The following is a 7,817-nucleotide window of genomic DNA, read 5'->3' on the forward strand; positions in this document are numbered from 1 at the left end:
ACATTTTGTTTGCACAACCCTCATATCAAATTTTTTACCTTTTCATGTGACTTTTATCTCATGTGATATGGTTTCTAAATATAATGGGTGTTATACATATATATATATATATATATGATATCTACAAAGTTGTTATATATTACTAAAATAATTCACCTTAACATTTCACTTCCTATGCGACTCCCATGTTATTGCTCAGCACTTGTGTCATGTTATGCCTACAACAACCAATGCCTTTTGTTCAATTTCTTATGTTCTTTTCATAATCTCTGCCCCCATAAAAACCAATGATACAACCATTTTAGCATGGAATTTACTTCCATTATAAAATGGGATCAAACATATCATTGATGTTAACAGGCATTAATTGAATGGGAATACCATATCATTGATATCCAGCATTATTGTACTTCAATTAATGACACATACATCTTCAAATACATATACCCATGTGAGACATTTGGTCATTTATTTGGTAGAAAATTTGGGACCTCTAGCATTTTCCTACATATATACAATAAGCACACAGTAGGGGTGGTGTTATTTAATATTTCTAGGTCATGTGTACATAGGGAGTCCTTTTGTGTTAACTTACCACATTGAAAGCAAACAAAAGATGAGAAGCAAGAATAGGTGCTCATAAGAGGAGCAATGAGCTTTGTTTCAACATACTTATCTAGACGGGTCAATGGGTGATGAAGAAAGCCTATGGCCTACGTTAGTAACCTTGATTGCACTTTGTAAGGGTGCTTGCCTAAGGTCTACCCGAGTTTCCCAAGCTTACGTCATAATTTGTGATAGTAGGGGCATGTGTTTGTGCTGCCCTTGTCCTATTCTAAATCCCAACTCATTTGTGTTGTTAGTCTTGTTGCTTTTTACTTAAAAATTTTGTTTTTGAAACTAGAAATACAGCCCCAACAAAACCAAAAAGTTTATACAAAGCCATCTAGGATAGAGGATAACAATTTTGGAAGGAATGGAAGCAAACTTTTTTGAATTTTTCAAAAATTTAAAAAATCTCATACTTGACCATTATGCAATATGCCAAGCCAAATTCAGTGGTTGGGATTGGGATCCTAATGCTTAAACTAAATGGATGAAGAATTGAAAATTAATACAATTCTGTGAAGTGAATAAGTTGAGGAATAGGTCTCATTTCTCGGAGTGATTTGAAAAACAGGACCATGAACTACCTTATTCTTTTTTTTTTCTTTTTTTTTTGCAATTAAAATTTCTAAGTGAATCACTTTTTGCTAAAAAAATAAATTTATTTATTGATTTTTTTGATATACCATGAGATCACATTGCATAGGAAAACATCTTCAAAGCTGAAACGTCAAAATATAATATGCCATCTGTTTTTTTTTTGTTGTTGTGGGCTGCACTGTCTTAATTCTCAAACTTGAATGGTTGATGCAAACAAATGCCCACCCCCTTTTTATGTGTTCCACAGCTTCCCAAACAAAGTAACTAATATAACAAAAGAAATAAATAAATATAGAAATGAAGGTATCCAACTCAAAATCAGCAAAACATCTCTCTCATATTTGCATATTAAATTACCATACCAAGTGCTTATTTTAAGACCTTGAAACAAACATGTCATTGTCTGTTTGGATGTTTTTACTTATTAGCAGAAATTAGTTGAGATTTGCATGAAATCCCACATCGAACAAACACGAGAGAAAAGAGGCTAGCATGAGTGTATAGATGAGGAGCAGGTAGCAACATAAAACATACTTACCTGGACGGGGTCAATGGGTGATCAACAAGACCCATGGCCTAGGTTAGTGACCTCCATTGCACTTTGGAGGGGTGCTCGCCTAAGGTCTACCCAAGTGGTGGAGCCTACGTCATAATTTGTGGTAGTGGGGGCCTGCGTTCGCGCGGCCCCTAACCTGAAAATTGCTCCAAATTTTTGTTGTGGTTGATTTCTAGCACAACTGGGGGTTAATCTCTTATGCCTTTTGTAGTCTTGATGGTCAGAGTTTTGAATTTCACCCCCTTCTAAAATAATAATTCTAATTTTATTTCTAAACCTGTTGGCAAATTAATAAGCCACGGGCATACGTTTTATTCTCAAACTCAAACTCCCAACAGTAGAATGATATATAACCACACACGTCATTAGGCGAATGAATCATGTGTTTTCAATAATGAACTTGAATTCGCAATGAAGGAATGATATCTCTATCTCTGATGGGTTGGGGTTGTTGGGTTTCTTTTCTCATCATCTAAATAAGGTGAATCATTCAAATTTAATGGATCTCCTCGTGAGTCATGCATGGGTCATGCTACTATTGACTCCCGGACCTAGGTCTAAACCCAACCCAATTTCCAACAACAAAAATGTTTAAGATCTCAAAATGAGGAGCTCTAGAGATGGGCCTCACCTTATGCTTTGATGTTTTGGCTTGTGATGTTGAATTTTTTTTTTTTTTTTTTTTTTTTTTTTTTGAATGTATTGCCACATCACTAGAGTTGGCATTAGAGTTTCAACTCTAGTGCTGTCTATCATCACTCTTCCAACAAAACCATTTAAAGTGACAAGAATTATTTGCAAATTTTGTCCAATTTTCAATATCAAAAGGCCTTATTTCACCAAAGCAGTTCCACCTTTCCTTGTTTCATCAGTTCTATTGTTATGAACCACTATTTTCATTAACAACTCCACTGGGAAGTAGTATGAATAAAAGAGAAGAGTTGTTTTGTTATCTAATAATTTTATTTGAACACCTAAACTTAATCATCTATCCAGCATTTGGACCGACGATTGGAGAGAGGTAATTGGGGCATAGGATCCTCAATTGAAAATGCCTAGGTTCCTCCCTGTTCCAATTGTGAGAACCCGTATTTAATTATTTTCAATATATGAATAATAAATTAATTTTATCTAAAACCTATTTAATAAATGTATTAATGTATAAATTAATTAGAAACTATCCCAATTTAGTCACTAACAAAAATATTGTTGAGAATAATAATTTTGTGGGTATTCAATGATTTTCGTTTTGTAACTATTTTTGTAACTCAATAATTACCCTTATGTTGTGTTTGGTTAGGGGATTTGGAGAGGGATTTGGAAAAGGAGAGGGAAAAAATGTGTGAAATTTACATTTCACCTACCTTTTCCATTTTCCTTTCCAAATTCCTCCTCAAATCCTCCAACCAAACACAACATAACTAAATATCTTAGTTGAAAACTTCATCTAATTGATTTTTAAGGAACTAAAATACATACACATTTATACAAATTTATTATTACAAAAATAATAATAATTGCATTAGGTGGCTATTGAGGGTGAGTCACCCCACCACTTGTGCCTTTGCATGGCAAGCCTGTAGGATAGGTTATGCTCTTGATTTTTGAGAGACTTGATATCAATCACAATTATGAGAAGAGCAAGGGGTTAGATATGTTTTATGAGTCTATTTATGCAGATTCTAATTCTTAACTAATCGGACAGAGTGAAAGCTAAGATTTAAAAGAAAAAAATTCGGAGCTTTAGGGAAAAAGAAATTTCTTTTGATAGCAAAGTTAAGAGTTGGGAGAGAAGAAGATGAGAAGGAGAAAGGTTAGAATCTTCCTACTATTTCACCACCTCATTTCAACTTCATTGCTAAGTAAGAAAACCCTCAAAACCTTCTCATTCTTTTTCATCAATTTCAGATTATATTCAAATACTACTAAGCCTTAAAAAAATCTTGATAGAGCTTTGTTTGTAATTACATGTGAATTTGTGAAATATGTATTAGATGTTTGAAAATTATTTATATATTGGTAATATTAAAATCATGATATAATCTTGAATTTAGGCTTGCTTGTGCAATTTGTGATATTTAATAGATGATTTAAGATTTTATTTGATTTGATCATATGATTTTTAAATCTGTCAAAAGTTTGTATGAATATTTAGACAATTTTATTCTCAAAATTTCAATATGGTTTCTTCTACAAAGTTGTTAAGAATGATGTCTAGATCATCCAATTGTTATATTTTTGTACAAATTTATATGGAACTTTAATTCAATCTGGATTTTTAGACAAATTATGCTTCATGTTTGAAAAATCACTAAAAATCCTATATTAGACCAAATCTGGTATTTTCCTTGTTAAAAATTAAATTTGAGAAGTATAGTTTTGTCCTCAATTTTTATATTATGGATTTGATTTTTAAATTTCAGTGTGGAATTATTTTAAGAAAATGTGACGAATCTGTGTCATGTAACTTTTTGTAATTTTATAGAATTATTTATAATTTATTTTCAGGAAATTATTTTTGAAAAATAACATAATATGTTTGTTAAACATTCCTAAAAATTACATGAATTTTAGAATTGTCTAAATAATTTATTTGTAATTTTAACTACGAAATTTAAGTTCTGAAAATTTTGGGCAGAATATTAAAAGAATCAAGATTACCATTTCAGTTATTTATTAGAATTAAAAATAAGTGTTGTTCTAATTTACTTAATTGAATCTTGTAAATTAGTAATTCATGCATGTGTAATGTTGTGATTTATTTTAGTATTTAAAATTATTATTTCACTTGACGGCTTGATTTAACTGTTTATAATACCATGTACATTGATTGATTATTGTAGAACATAATTGTTAATATTTTCTCTTGAAAATTATAGTAAAATGGTATAACATTGATGGTGACCTAAATTTGTAATTATTAGTAATTATTATGAAAATTAACTAAAATGATCAACGGGGTGTACGAAATTAACGGTTGACAATAAATATCGGTTGTTCAGGATGAGTCCTGATTTTATGTAATTCTTGTCCAAAACCCTAAGATGGTACGGGACGTATTTGAACCCTTATCAATATTCGGTTTCGGAATAAGGATGGATGTGCGGATGGCACACAGGAAGGATGCGTACCCCAGATAAACTGTTCTCTTAGAGAAAATCACGAAAGCCACCACTTGGATATGTAACTCTGGGCATGACCGTCCTTGGTAGTCACAATTTGTAACACTTAATTATTTAACTCAAGGGGGTTTCAAATTAACTGTGGCCATAGCTTAGTGGTTGGTAAGTTAAATATCTTTGGTGAGATTTCGAGTGTCACCTAATTTATTAAAATTGTTGAAATTATTTTAATATTTGTAAGTTATATGTTTGCAATTTATTGTTATATTATACTTATAATCTCGTTATTTTTTTTGTAAAAAGAAAGTAAGTTTGTTGTATTTTCTTTCGATGCTGAAAAGCTCATGGCATATATTTTTGTTACCCTTGCATTTTATGCCAAATTTTGACCTAAAAAAAAAAGAATGGAAGTTGAAAATGGGGTTGATTCTAGCATAGAACTTTGGCTGACTTGAAATCAGGACTAGAGTCAAATAAATTTTATAATCTTATGTATTAACAATTAAGAACTTTGTGATTTCATTTAATGTTGTATTTGGGCATTTTAAGTTTTTTTATTATTATTTAGGGTTGTTTGAACCTTTGGTCATGTATGAGAATTACAATTTCTAATTAAAATGTTTAGTTTTTAACTTAATACGTTATTTTATTTATTTAATTTCTCTTGATATTTCAAAATTTTGAGACATTACATCAACATAGCGTTTAATTATACCTTAAGCATTATGTCTAAATATTCTTACATGATCTATTGATTATGACTTATATATAATTTGAGACGGGAAGAGAAAAGATCCATAACAAAAAATTGGCATTTAAATTGGCTCTCTGTGCCTAGGCATGACAATCATTACTTCATTGGTATACATTGGGATTGAAAAAGGTTCGCACAATGTATGTCACACTACACGACAAGTTTTGAGGGAGTTTTTCAAGATGAAAAAAAAAAAAAACTTCTTATTTGATCATTAATAACCTCCCAGGGAAAGCCTACTAACTGTCATGCAAGACATTATTCAATATGGGGTTTCTATTATGTTTTGCTATTTTAATTATCAATGGACAAAATATAATGAAAACAACATTATTAATAAATTTTGTTTTTCACAACAGTAGGCTCTGTTCACTTATCACACTTGTCAAGAGTTTTGATGGGAAAGTATTTTCACAAAAAAGATATACATCACATTAACAGATAAGAAAACTTAATTTCTTATATGTATTTGTTCATTGATAGATGAATTTTGCCAAAAAGATATAGTAAAATTTAGTTGTTCAGTTTTTCAGTGGATGTGTGTGAAAACATATATTTTGTGGTTGAAAGTAACGTATGTTGAGATTCCTGTGACAAAATCCTCAATTTTTTGTGAGATATATACATTTTGAATAAAAACTTATTTCATTAAGAAAATTAAAATTTTGAGTTTCTTAAGTTTCTTACTAATGCAACAGTCATAAGATTTTTTTATTTCTTTTATTTTCTTATACTTTTCCAAACAACTGAACAGGGTTGTAGTCACCCAAAGGAGCCATGTTGTTGGAAGGCCTATTTTGCTTCAACTATTGCTCCCAACCACAGGCATAGTTAGTAGAGGGAATTTTGCAAATTTGCAAATAAAACTATCTACTAGATGGAATTGGAATCTGTTTGATGATTAATCATCTCAAAAACTGTAAAACCAACATTTCATTGCATGTTGTTTAGAAGTTTGCAAGGCACAACCTCCATGTCAAGACGTTGCTGTTATTCCAACATTGAACAAACATGAAGCAGGAGAGGCAATTGTGAGGCAATAGATAAGGATCACTAAAACATATTTACCTGGACGGGGTCAAATGGGTGATCAATGAGGCCCATGGCCTAGGGTAGTGACCTCCATTGCACTTAGGAGGGGCGCTCGCCTAAGGTCTGTCCAAGTGGCAAAGCCTACGTCATCATTTGTGGCAGTAGGGGCCTGCGTTCACGCGGCCCCTATCCAAACTTAGTTCTATATTTATGAGTTGTGCTCAAATGGATTTGCATAAATGTTGAATATTCTTACATGTCAATCTCCCGAAGAGGGGAAAAAAGGGCAACAAATCTAAGAAAGCTGAAAACTCTTCAGCAGAACTGTGTGAGCATGAGTTATTTCTCACACTGACCTGAAATTATTTATTGTTTCTCACTTTGTTCTAATTATCACAATTTAAAATTTTCAAAATTTTCAATTCCATCCCTAACAAATTATGTTCTCATTTTGGTCATTAAACATATTAAGCTTTCCCATTTTGGTCATTAAACATACTAAGTTTTCCCATTTTGGTCCATAAAACCAAACCCAACATAATCTCAAAACCATCCCCACCCCTATATCCAACTAATCTCGAAAATCAACTTCATATAGGTGCACGAAAATGAAAACAGGTATGCATCATTCAAGTAAAGAGGCTGCAAGTTGAAGCGTTTAGGCTAGTGGAAGAGATCAGGTAGTAGGTTAGGAGGGGCGAGGTGGTCAGTTGTGGATTGGGGTGATAAGGTGCATAGAGGAGGGAAGAGAATAGGAGAGTAAAGGAAAGTTCAAGTTCTTATGGCACCATTTTTAGAATTTGGACTAAAAATGGAGAGAATTTGACAATTTAGAGATCAAAGTAAAAGAATCTTTTTTCAAGGACCAAAGTGAGAAAAGAATCATACTCTATGGGGGAGAAAGTGTAATTTATCCTATGTATATTTCCATTTTTCTTTCCCTTAATAATAAATTCACGATCCAATCCAAACATAAACATAGCTCCTCTCAGGAGCTTTTGGCAATTTTGTGCAAAATATCAGTTCTCTTAATGCGAAGGCACAATTAGGGAGCAAGTAGTGCTAAATTCAGAAAATGAAGGGAATGCCTCTCTATCTTTGATTGCACTACCAGTTGTCAAGCTAAATTTCCTTTTATCAAAATAGC

General features: G+C 32.0%; 3 non-coding genes across 3 annotated transcripts; all 3 read left to right on the top strand.

The window, feature by feature from the left end:
* Positions 1-668: 668 nt before the first annotated feature.
* On the top strand, positions 669-828 carry LOC114285778 (U1 spliceosomal RNA). The gene has a single exon (XR_003637331.2). It is a non-coding gene; the product is annotated as a U1 spliceosomal RNA (small nuclear RNA).
* Positions 829-1,736: 908 nt separating this feature from the next.
* Positions 1,737-1,897, top strand: LOC114285776 (U1 spliceosomal RNA). Its single transcript, XR_003637329.2, has one exon. It is a non-coding gene; the product is annotated as a U1 spliceosomal RNA (small nuclear RNA).
* Positions 1,898-6,698: 4,801 nt separating this feature from the next.
* LOC114285777 (U1 spliceosomal RNA) lies at positions 6,699-6,860 on the top strand. The gene has a single exon (XR_003637330.2). It is a non-coding gene; the product is annotated as a U1 spliceosomal RNA (small nuclear RNA).
* The last annotated feature ends 957 nt before the right edge of the window (positions 6,861-7,817 follow it).

The sequence above is a fragment of the Camellia sinensis genome, chromosome 2, assembly GCF_055761805.1.
Source record: "Camellia sinensis isolate YWXY chromosome 2, ASM5576180v1, whole genome shotgun sequence".
NCBI classification, from domain to species: domain Eukaryota; kingdom Viridiplantae; phylum Streptophyta; class Magnoliopsida; order Ericales; family Theaceae; genus Camellia; species Camellia sinensis.